A 12,955-nucleotide genomic window follows, 5' to 3' on the forward strand; every position below is an offset into this window, starting at 1 on the left:
ATTACCTTTCTTTGGAACGGGCACAAATATGGATCTCTTCCAGTCAGTTGACCAGGTAGCTGTCTTCCAAATTTCTTGGCGTAGACAAGTCTACAACCATACCACCCTGAACATATCCTGTCTCGTCTGATCTTGGAAGCTAAGCAGGGTCAGGCCTGGTTAGTACTTGGATGGAAGATGACCTGGAAATACCAAGTGCTGTAGGCTAGACCTACCGCTCATCTCTCAGTTTGTTGTACTGTGGTGGCTTGTGTGTTACTATGATGCTGGAGGCTATGCCACTGATGTTTCAAATACCAGCAGGGTCACTCATGGTGGACAGCTTTCAGTGAAGAAAGACTAAGACAAACTAAGAAGGACCTGGTGATCTACTTCTAAAAAAATTTGCCAGTGAAAACTTTATGAATAGCAGGGGAACATTACCTCAGAGTAGTCATGGGCATATAGATGAGTTTTAAAGTAATCATTTTAGATGAGATTATCCAGAGACACTATAGATAGTAAAGAGAGCCAAGGACAGATTGCTTAGAGATGGGGACAAAAGGAGTGGCCAAGGAGGTGGGAGGAAACGCCAGAAGGTAGTCACGGAGACTCCAGGAGTACTTGCTTCAGGAGGAGGATTTGCTCGTCTGTGTAACATGCTACTTAGAGGTCACCTAAGACAAAGGCAGAAAACTGACCTGTGGGTTTAGAAATTGGAAGCCATCAGTAGTGGTAGTAAGGGTGGGACACGTGAAAAGAATGTAATAAAAGCCTGATTGCAATGAGCTGGGTAGATGACGAGAGGTGAGAAGTTACAGACATGGAATAACTCAAGGACTAGTTATAGTTTTATAGGACTAGTTCTAGTTTTGCTAGAACTAATTTTGCTAGAATGGGCAGGGGAGTGGATTTGTGGAGTTCACGATATACCTGTCATTTTACTTCTGTGTACTCCTACTAAAGTGTTAACTACTTGAAGACAATGTCTTTATTTGTCGGCTTTGCTTTTTATTTGTCAGCACTTTTCTCCCTCTCCACTTCCCCCTTTTCTCCTTCCCTCATTCTTTCTCTTCCTTTCCTCCCTCCCTCCCTTCCTTCCATGTGACTGCATAGCACTGTGCTGCCCACAGTTTTGATCCCAGAGGGCTCTAAAGGACTCCTCTAACAGTGCTGGCTGCAAGGACCTCTGCGCACAATTCACCGGGAGTTTCTCCCTGTACTGTGATGCACAGGGGACAGAAGACACCAGAAGAAAGGCTTCCGCATTGCCAACATCCGTTTTAAGAAGCCTGTAGTCTCTGTCTCTGGAGCCACTCAGCTCACAAACACGCTCTTTATTAGTGTCTACTTGTTACTGTGCTATTAGGAGCTGTCAGCTCCCTCTGTTCCTAATGTTCTTCTCCGCTTTGAAATGTTTTGTCAGGCCCGTGTACGCCTGAAGAACAGGGGTCCCGAGTTCAGCAGAATGTCTTTTACAGCGCATCCTCCAAGCCTGTCTCTGGGTGTCCTGCTTAATTAAACCCGAACCGTCACCTCCGCCTCTCCTAAGCAACCCCTCCCTTTCCTCACAGGGAGACAATCTCAGGGAGCCAGCAAACAGCAGCCAGAGCCTCTCATCAGAGGGGACATGGGTGTGTGCAGGTGGGGGCTGTTGTTGTTGTTAGGTGCCGTCGAGTCGGTTCGGACTCATAGCAACCCTATGCACAACAGAACGAAACACTGCCCGGTCCTGCGCCATCTTTACAATCGTTGTTATGCTTGAGCCCATTGTTGCAGCCACTGTGTCAGTCCACCTCGTTGGGGGTCTTCCTCTTTTCTGCTGACCCTGTACTCTGCCAAGCGTGATGTCCTTCCTTCTCCAGGGACTCATCCCTTCTGACGACATGTCAAAGTATGTAAGATGCAGTCTCGCCTTCCTTGCTTCTAAGGAGCATTCTGGTTGTACTTCTTCTAAGACAGATTTGTTCATTCTTTTGGCAGTCCATGGTATATTCAATATTCTTCGCCAACACCGCAATTCAAAGGCGTCAACTTTTCTTCGATCTTCCTTATTCATTGTCCAGCTTTCACATGCATATGATGCAATTGAAAATACCATGGCTTGGGTCAGATACACCTTAGTCTTCAGGGTGACATCTTTGCTCTTCAATACTTTGAAGAGGTCCTTTGCAGCAGATTTACCCAATGCAATGCGTCTTTTGATTTCTTGACTGCTGCTTCCATGGCTGTTGATTGTGGATCCAAGGAAAATAAAATTCTTGACAACTTCAGTCTTTTCTCCGTTTATCACAGTGTTGTTCATTGGTCTAGTTGTGAGGATTTTTGTTTTCTTTATGTTGAGGTGTAATCCGTACTGAAGGCTGTGGTCTTTGATCTTCATTAGTAAGTGCTTTAAGTCCTCCTCACTTTTAGCAAGCAAGGTTGTGTCATCTGCATAACGTAGGTTGTTAATAAGTCTTCCTCCAATCCTGATGCCCTGTTCTTCTTCATATAGTCCAGCTTCTCATGTTATTTGTTCAGCATACAGATTAAATAGGTATGGTGAAAGAACACAACCCTGCCGCACACCTTTCCTGACTTTAAACCAATCAGTATCCCCTTGTTCTATCCGAACAACTGCCTCTAGATCTATGTAAAGGCTCCTCATGAGCACAATTAAGTGTTCAGGAATTCCCGTTCTTTGCAATGTTATCCATAATTTGTTATGATCCACATAGTCAAATGCCTTTGCATAATCAATAAAACACAGGCAAACATCTTTCTGGTATTCTCTGCTTTCAGCCAGGATCCATCTGACATCAGCAATGATATCCCTGGTTCCAAGTCCTCTTCCGAAACCGGCCTGAATTTCTGGCAGTTCCCTGTCGATATACTGCTGCAGCCATTTTTGAATGATGTTCAGCAGAATTTTGCTTTCGTGTGCTATTAATGATATTGTTCTACAATTTCCACATTCGATTGGATCACCTTTCTTGGGAATAGGCATAAATATGGATCTCTTCCAATCAGCTGGCCAGGAAGCAGTCTTCCATATTTCTTGGCATAGACGAGTGAGCACCTCCAGCGCTGCACCTGTTTGTTGAAACATCCCAATTGATATTCCTTCAATTCCTGGAGCCTTGTTTTTCGCCAGTGCCCTCAGAGCAGCTTGGACTTCTTCCTTCAGTACCATCGGTTCCTGATCATATGCCACCTCTTGAAATGGTTGAATATCAACTAATTCTTTCTAGTATAATGACTCTGTGTATTCCTTCCATCTTCTTTTGATGCTTCCTGCATCATTTAATATTTTCCCCATGGAATCCTTCACTATTGCAACTCGAGGCTTGAATTTTTTCTTCAGTTCTTTCAGCTTGAGAAACACCGAGCATGTTCTTCCCTTTTGGTTTTCCATCTCCAGCTCTTTGTACATGTCATTATAATACTTGATTTTGTCTTCTCGAGAGGCCTTTTGAAATCTTCTGTTCAGTTCTTTTATTTCATGAATTCTTCCTTTTGCTTTAGCTGCTCGACGCTGAAGAGCAAATTTCAGAGTCTCCTCTGACATCCACCTTGGCTGGGGGCTAGGGGGTGCCAATTGGGTCGGTTTCGCAGGATTGGTCCTCCCCATCTCCTGCCATATATGCCACTATGTGTGTTTGTGTGTATGTGTTTATGTATGTGCGTGTACTTCTGTGTGTATGTGGGTGTGTTTATGTATATATGAGTGTGAATGTGTATTTGTGTTTGTGTGTGAGTGTGCTTGTGTGTGCATACGTGAATGTGTGCATGGGTTTAAGTGTATGTTAGTGTGAATGTATGCATTTGTGTGTGTTCACATGCACTTGAATGTGAATGTGTATGCTTGTGTGTGTATATGTGTGTGTGCCTATAGGGTACAAGGGATCAAGTTTGGCCCTCAGTTAAGTTTTTTCTAAACCCTCCAAATTTAATTCTGTGTCCTCCTTTACTAGCAAAATTGCCCCTTTATCTCACTGTTATCTCACTGTCAGTTCTAGGCCATTTATCCAGGATATCTGCTCCATCCTTGCTTCTTTATGATAACTACTACTAAAAAAAAAAAAAAAAAGTCCACTGCCATAGAGTCGATTTTGACTCATAGCAGTCCTATAGAACAGAGTAGAGCTGCCCCATAGGGTTTCCAAGGTTGTAAATCTTTACAGAAACCGACTGCCACCATCTTTTTTCCAAGGACTGGCTGTTGAGTTTGAACTATCAACCTTTTGGTTAGCAGCCAACTGCTTTAACCACTGAGCCATCAAGGCTCCTTAATTGCGACAATTTATTGAGGCTTGTCCTGCGTTAGAGGAGCCCTGGTGGTGCGGTGGTTAAAGTGCGCAGCTGCTAACCAAAAGGCCGGCAGTTTAAACCCACCAGCTGCTCCGTGGGAGTAAGATGTGGCAGTCTGCTTCCTCAAAGATTTACAGACTTGGTAACCCTATGGGGCAGTTCCACTCTGTCCTGTAGGGTCGCTATGAGTTGGAATCAACTTGATGACAATGGGTTGGATTTTTTGGTTATGGTCCTGTGTTAGGCTCTGTTCTGAGCACCTTAAAAACATTTTTATTTAATATTTTAATGATCTTTTTAATAGGTAATATTATCCCCTTTTCATTAGGACTGAAAGGGAAAATTATTTGCCCAGGGCCACAGCCTGTATTCCCCCCGCCTCATAAAGTTCACATATGTTCCTGTAGAAAATCTGAGCGATATTTAAAAAGGAAGAAGTTACAAATCTACTGATGTCTCATCGGCTGGCTACCACCTTCACATTTTTGTGAACCTCCTTAAAAATGTCCCTCTGAGTTTGTAGTCACATATTATATAGAGAAAATTTACATAACTAGGATAGCTCAGTATAAGCATGTATAAGCATGTATTTTTTTAAACTTAACAGCATGCCCTAGAGATCTTTCCTTACTAATTTTTAAATTTCAACTGTGTTGCTTTTTTTTTTTTTTTAAATGCCTGCACAGTATTCCATTATCCAGGCTTATAATTTATTTAATCAATTCCCTATTGATAGACATTTAGATTTTCCAGCTCTTCACATAAACCGTATTATGATAAGCATCCTTGTAAATACAGCTGTGCTCATCTGACTGATTATCTCAGTATCAATCCCTGAAAGCAGAACCTCTTGGGCAAAGGGTATGCACGTTTAAATGTTGGTACCCAATGCCACATACCCTCCAGAAAGGTCAAACCAGCTTACACTTCAAGTCCCTGATGTAATAGCTTAACGGAGGCATCAAGCTAGCCAGAGGGGATGCAGCTGGTGCTGTCTGGGGTTCTGATTTAACTCCAAACCCTGGCTGGGGGCGCAGGCGCTTTGGATTTCCTCAAGACCTGGGCTGGTCCAGGACTCAGGCGGCAGGAGCCATATAGGTTCAGCTGCAGGGGGCCTGGAAGACAAGCACAGTGAAAGGAGGGAGCATAGGGGCTTTCTTCAGAAGGAAAGGTTCTTTAGGCTGCTGTGCCACATCAGACGGTGCTCTCAGGTAGAACTTGGACTTTGCTTAGAAGGAACCCTCTTGGGCTAAATTACCCTAATTCAGCCCCATGCTGTCTCAGTCCTCAAATTTGTCATTAGCAGGCACACTGTAGACACATCCGCATTTCACACAGCATCTCTCAAAGATAGAGAGGATTTTTACAGAATTAAATGAGGTGAAAACAAGAGACAAAAGCCAGAGAGGTGGTGCTGGGCTGAGTATGCAGGCAAAGAAGACACAAAGAGGGCAGTGGGGGCTTTGCCAAAGAATTGAGGGCCTGAGTGATGCCTTAGTCCACTGTCATTATATAAAATGGATGCCACCCTCAGCTTCCAGTTAAAATATCAGAGAGCAGTTAAAATGCCCAGATGCCAGCACTTACATAAAGGCGGGGAGATAATTGTATCAGAAACATCAAATATAATTATACTGCATTCTGAGCTCCTTGAAGATGGGAATTAAAGAGAGGATCACAATTCTTGTAAAACTCAGTAAACATTTGTTTAAGAAATTAATGAATTAATGAATGATTGAACTAGCTATGCAGTTGTCCACAGCAAGAGGCTAAAGTGGAGAACTGAATAGGCATGGGTTCAAATGCCAGCTCCATCACTTATTAGCTGCCGTAACAAGACGGGTTGCTAGGGAAGCCAGAATCTGAGTTCAACAAACAGAATGTGTATTCAGGAGCCTGCTGGGGATTGACCCTGTGGAAGGGAGGAGTGGAAGCAGGGTTGGGAAGAAGTCCAGCTGCCCTGTAGGCTCAAAGTCAGCCTCGCTCACTTTATTGGGACCCCTGGGATGCAATGGCCCTTCAGCATTGCCCCAAGTTGGGCCAAGATGTCTAGGCCTCCTTTCTCCCCTGCAATAATGACCAGTCATGAATACAGCCACCCCAGGCAGGGACAGAGTTTGGGCAAGGAAGCTTTTTGCAGCAGAGGCAGTCCCTGAAGGCTGCCTGAGGACAGCACACTTGGCAGCTGGGCCAGCAAGTCCTTCCTTAAAGGGGGATCTGGGTGGAGCATCATAGTGTCTGCTACACAAGCTGTGTGGCCTCAGACAAGTCACTTAATATCTCTATCACCAGTTTTTCCTATCCATGTAATGAAGTGAACAGGAATCCCTGGTTTGTATAAATGATTAATACACTTGGCTACTGACCAAAAGGTTGAAGGTTTGGGTCCATTCAGAGGTACCTCAGAAGAAAGTCCTGGCAATCCACTTCCCAAAAATCAGCCACTGAAAATCTAATGGAGCACAGTTCTATGCTGGCACACATGGGATTGCCACGAGCTGGAACTGACTTAACTTTGTTTTTTTTCTTAATAACAAAGAGAACATTCTCTGCTTATTAGGAATGGTGTAAAAATAAAGAGATTATGTAAGCAAAGTGCCCAGAACAGTATTTGGTCCTCAAGAGATCCTCAGTAAAAGCTACGTTCTTGTTTCCGCTTCCTCTGGGCCTTCCCCCGCAATCCATACTACTCTGCCTTGTGCTACAGTTAAACTTGGTTGTGTCTCTCCCTCACCCCCACTCTATGTCCCCAATCCCCTTGTCCGGTGCTTTGCATGTTGTAGAGAAGCAAACAATAGTAGTGCTTACTGAGAATCTATATGAGCCAGGTACGGCAAGGCACTTCCTCTACCTATCACCCTGTTTAGTCCTCTCCATAACTCTGACAGCGGGGCTTTAGCATCTGATTTTGCAGATAAAGAAACTGAAACTCAGAGAGGTGAAGTGTCTTGCCCTAGGTCACCCAGCAAATCATTGTTAGAGCTGGATTAAAACCCAGGCCCACCTGACTGCACCACCCCAAACAAGCACAGGCAGTGCTTTCTCTCACCACTGTGTGTTCAGTGGATATTCTCTTGCATGTTTGCAGGAAATATAAGCAATGGGGTTTGTCTGGACAAGTAGAAAGTCTGTGTATTTGAAGGTGGCCTTCAGGGGCCCTGAGCCACTGTGTAGCCGGAGGAAGAGGTGGGCCGGTATTGATCACAGGAGCCACGTGCAATAAAACACAGCAGACGCTGGGCTCCTGTTGAGAAATTGTGAACAGAGGGTGTGCTAAAGTCTCCAAATCACTGTCCTCAGGGGGAGATTATACTCATTTCCAAAAGGGACGGGAGAAAAGGAGTGTATCTTATAAATTTATAGCTTAAACCTCTGAATTGCTGGGGAGAAATGTGATAGAAAAAATTAGCTACCCCAGCCACTTGTGTCTAGCACAGCAACAATTGTTTATTAAGCACTTGTAAGGTCCCTGGGTAAGATAAATGGTTAAGCCCTTGGCTACTAAACAGGAAGTTGGCAGTTCTAATCTACCCAGCAGTGCCGCAGAAGAAAGGCTTGGCAACCTACTTCCATAAAATTCCAAAACCAAACCAAACCCATTGCTGTCAAGTCAATTCTGTCATGGCAGCCCCAGGTGTGTCAGAGCAGAACTGCACTCCCTATGATAGGGTTTTCAATGCTATGAGCTTTTTGGAAAGCAGATCACTAAGCCTTTCTTCAAGGTGCCTCTAGGTGGATTCGGATTGCCAACCTTTCTGTTAGTAGCTGAGCACTTAGCTGTTTGCACCACCCACATACTCCTCCATAAGATTACAACCATTGAAAATCCTGTGGTGCTCACTTCTACTCTGAATTACGCTGGGTCGCCGTGATTCAGGATCAACTCCACAGCTACCGGCTTGGTTTCTTTGCCGCGTGCCAAGCAGCGTGTTAGATATGAGAGAAACAGTGATGAGTAAGGCAGCCTCAGCCTCTGCCTCACACAGTTTATAGTCTGGTGGGGAAGACAGCCTAGACTAACCCATGGAAGAAGGAAAATCAGTTCCTTATGGGGACATCAAGGTGAGGTGGAAAGGGAATGGACTTAGAATAAAGTAATCGTGGCCTTGAAGCAATTTTCATTCTGTGTCACTTTAGGCAAGTGGTGCAATTTCTCTGAGCCTCAGTTTCTTCATCTGTAAAATGGAGAAAGAAAGAAAAAAATCCCTAACTCACAGGGTTGTAATAATCAATCTCAAGTTGGGATCGGCAATTTTTTTCTGCATATGGCCTGAGAGTAAACATTTTAGGCTGTGCGGCCATGTGATCTTTGTTACAAGGACTCAACTCTGTGGTTGTAGTGTGAAAACAGTGTAAATGATGGGGCGTGTATGCTTCAACCAATTTTATTTAGGGACACTAAATTTTGAATTTCATGTAATTTTCACATGTCACACGAAATATTCTTCTGATTTTTTCTAACCACTGAAATATATAAAAATCATTCATATCTCCTGGTCTGTTCAAAATCAGGCAGTGGGCTGGATTTGGCCTGCAGGCTGTAGTTTGCCAATCCCTGGTCTAAAATATAAAGACCATGAAAAGTTCTCAGTGAATTTGAGTTCATCCCACTTTGCTCTTTGTGTTGCTAAAGATTTGTGTTTTTCAAAGCCCTCGAATGTCAGCTATCTAGATTCATCCTCATGGGCATTCTGAACAACAGGCAAGGAGAAGAATATCCTCCACATTTGAGAGATGAAGTAACTGAAGCAAAGAGATTCAGGGACTTCCCAAGACCATGGACAGTAAGAGACAAAACTAGGGCCTTGAGGCTCTAATTCTATACTATGTTCCATCTCTGGATGCCAGCTATGGGAATGAAAGACAGCAGAGTGAAGTAATGATTAGACCCAGCAGTGCTGCTATAATTAAATAACTGATCACTGATACTTCCACAGTGCCTTAGACCTTGTAGGTCACTTTGATGCACGTTCTCTCATTTGTTCTTCACTGAAACTCCATGAAGGAGGTATTATTATTAGCCCCTGAAGCTCAGGGAGCTGAGTTATCGCTGCAAAGTCACAGAGGCAGTTAAATGGCAAAGCTGCCCATCAGTATGTGCGGGTCTCTGCCAGGACTGGAAAGTTTTGCCTCCATGCCCTTCTGAATATTGCCTATGAGCCAGGCTGTCTCTAACTGGAATCCTCAACTGTTCCCTGACTCGTCCCCCAGTCTTCATTCCCAGTCCATTCTGCTCTCAGCAGCCAGAGTAATCTTACTAAAATGCTGATCGGATCGTGTCACCGCCCTGCTCAGAGCTCCTCAGTGGCTGCCCGTGGTGTGCAGGATAAGGGCCAATCTTCTTAGCCTGGTGGGAAAGGCTCTACATAACAGGGCCCAAGCCTTCCTCTCAGGCTTCATCTGCTCCCTGCCTTCACCCTGCCCTCTGCAGCCCACTTCTGCTGAGCTGCTTCTTGTTGTTGTTAGCTGCCATCAAGTCGCCTCCGACTCACAGCACCCTTTTGTATAACTGATCGAAATGTTGCCCGGTCCTGCTCTGTCTGCATGATTATTGGTATATTTGAGTCGGTTGCTGTGGTTATTGTGTCAATCCATCTCATTGAGGGTTTCCCTCATTTTTTCTGACCCTGTACTTTATCAAGCATGATGTCCTTTTCTAGTGATTGACATTATACATAGGTTTTCTTTTCCTTTGTGTATATATACATATACATATATCTACTGTTGTCTTCTTATGAAAGAGGGATCATACAATATTTGTCCTTATGTGCTCAGTTTGCTTCACTTAGCATTATGCCTATATATAGGGTTTTCACTGGCTAATTTTTGGAAGTAGATCACCACACCTTTCTTCCTAGTCTGTCTTAGTCTGGAAGCTCCTCTGAAACCTGTCCACCATGGGTGACCCTGCTGGTATTTGAAATACCAGTGGCATAGCTTCCAGAATCATAGCAACGTGCAAGCCACCACAGTATGACAAACTGACAGGCAAGTGGTGGGTGTTGTTTGTAATTCTCTGGATTCCCTGAAAGTCCTCATGGCTCCCTGGCTTTGCATGTGCTTTTCCCTCTACCTGGAATGCTCTTCCAGTTTTTCTGTCCAACATATTCCCATCTAATCTTGGTTTACATCTGGAGCCTCTCACCTCCTCTAGGAGTCTTCCTTGACCATCTCTTCCTTAGAAAGATTAGGAGGCCATCCTCTGTTCTCTTTCAGAGTCCTTCAATAGGGGACCAGTTTACAGGTCTGTCTCCCCATCTAGATTGTGAGTGCCCAATACACAGTAGGTACTTCATGAAGAGGTATTTGGCAGTTAATGAATAAATGAGCTTCTTGAGGGCAAAGGATGTCATATTTACCTGTATACTCCTAGAACTTAGCTTCATGCCTGATGCACAGTAGGATTTGGTAAATGTCTGTTGAATTCATAAGTAGATGGAGGGAGGGATGGATGCAGGTATAGGTGGATAGATAGAAGGGTGATGAACAAAGTCCACCCACAACAATGCCCCAATTATGAATACACAGAGAATAGTGGACAGCTCTCTATTTCCCACTGTGCCATGCACAGGAGGTACCAGCCAGAGCTTCCGGCTCCCAGCTACCCACCCGACAGCTCAGCATATCTCTTCCCTAAAACTGCTGAGAAGCAACGTTGCCCACCTCCGCATCCTCCCCTTCTCCCCCGATCCCTGAGAGTAGGTTTGCAGTTCCTACAGATGTTTGTATTCTCTGCAGCTGATGAAAATATTCATTATCTTGTTAGCTACAGCGGCGAAGGAAGTGCAGATTTGCATTTTCCCGGCTAATCAGGGTGGCACAAATGGTGCCTGTCACCCAGGCCTGTTCCCCACCACTCCACCCCCTTCTGCAAGCCCTAGGAGGGGGATTCCCCATCCTGCAGACTGTACCTTTCTCCCATCTCTCCTCCCCCAGACACAATCCAGAAGGGAAGATAGGAACCATGACAGCCCAGCCTGTCTATATGCGCTGCCAGGTTCGCTTCCCAAAAGGGATTTCTCAGTGTGTTTCTCCACTGCCCCAAGTCTTTCATGGCTCCCGTTTGTCCGTGAGGTCTGAACTACCTGGTCTGCTTTTACACTCCTAAGGATAGGTAGGACTTTGCATAGGTATTGAACTTTATATTTCACAAAATGCATTCAAAATCATTACCACATTTGATTCTGGCAAGTGCCCTCTAAGATGGGTGTTATCATTACTTCTGTTTTGGAGGGGAGGCAACTGGGGTGAAGTGACTCAACCAATATTATTTGGCCACGAAGTGGTGGTGCCAGAAAAACCGCCTCCAGCTTCCGTGTCCCCACGCTCACTTGCGATAGTTAGCATATGCTCTTGCCCTTTGCACGGCAAATGCTGGGGTGTTAAGGTTATTCTATGCATCCCAGCCCTGGCATACCTTGACCATGACCTGGGCTTTTATACTTGGACGGGGCAAAAGATCTGTTACCTCAGCTTGTGTGGGCACAGGCGTTTAATAATAATCTCTTCTATTTTGTTGAGCTCTTAAACGTTCTCTGATGGTCCTTCCCATATGCATCAGGGAGGTGTCAGGTGTGACATCACTACCTTTATCTGACTGATGAAGAAATTGAGGCCCAGAGAGAGAAAGAAAATACCAGAAATTAAACAGCCGTTTAAATCATGTCCCCAGGTTTTTCAGTCATCCATTCAGTGATTTTATAAATACAAGTGGAACACTTTTATATGTCAGATATTGTTCTGGGAAAATAGCACTTAGCAAGACAGATAAGGTCCTTGCCCTCAAAGAGCTAGCCTGTGGAGAAGGGATGGGGAGGCCAAGGCAGCTAAAAAAAAATCTACATACATGTCTAGTGGCAGTGAGTGATGTGAAGAGAAATAAAGCAGGGGAAGGAACTGGAACTTTTTATTTTATATACAAGGTAGTCATGGCAGCCTTCTTGGAGGAGGTAAGACTTGAGCAGAGGGATGAATGAAGTGAAGGGGTGAGCCCTATAAAAAAGAGAGGGAAGGAACACAGCAGATGATGGAAAGGTAGGTCTCCTGATACCTCAGTAGATACCCAGTGACCAAGTAGAAAAGAGCGTGGTGGGTAAAAGGGACATAGGAGGCAGTGAAACACGTTGCTTTAGGAGCTGTGCGACCACAGGCAAATCCCTTAGCCTTGCCAAGCGTCAGATTCCTCATCTGTAAATTACAAACCATCATAGCACCTTCTCATAAGTTTGTTGTGAGATTAGGGGATCATGCATATACAGCTCTTCATACAACGCCTGGCACAGAGTCACTCCTCAATAAGTCAGCTACTATCACTGCAGAGTGCTAAAGGTCTAGGACGTCATTGTATTTGTTACATGCACTTCTCCTCCAGCTACTTAGTCATACAGTTATCCAGCACCCACTGAGCCCATAGCATATGCTAGGGTATATGATAGATTTTAAGAATAAAATTGTTTATCCATTCAACATGTATTTCCTTGAGCGCCTACTAGGCCAGGCGCTATACTTGTTGTGAGTGGTCGAGCGGATTCTGACTCATAGTGATGCCACGTGACAGATAGAACTGCCTCATAGCAGATCACCGGGTCTTTTCTCCTGCTGAACACCTGCTGGGTTTAAACCACCAACCTTTCGGTTAGCAGCTGAGCACTTAACCATTGTACCACTAGGGCTTCTTACTATT

At 44.6% G+C, this 12,955-nt stretch overlaps 1 protein-coding gene and 1 pseudogene across 3 annotated transcripts in view; both read left to right on the forward strand.

Annotated features, from left to right (window-relative positions):
• ASTN2 (astrotactin 2) overlaps positions 1 to 12,955 on the forward strand; it is a 1,052,667-nt gene that overhangs the window by 687,119 nt on the left and 352,593 nt on the right. The gene's annotated exons all lie outside the window — the stretch shown is intronic.
• Positions 89 to 207, forward strand: LOC111749913 (5S ribosomal RNA; annotated as a pseudogene).

Source organism: Loxodonta africana, chromosome 9, assembly GCF_030014295.1.
Source record: "Loxodonta africana isolate mLoxAfr1 chromosome 9, mLoxAfr1.hap2, whole genome shotgun sequence".
In the NCBI taxonomy this organism is placed as follows: domain Eukaryota; kingdom Metazoa; phylum Chordata; class Mammalia; order Proboscidea; family Elephantidae; genus Loxodonta; species Loxodonta africana.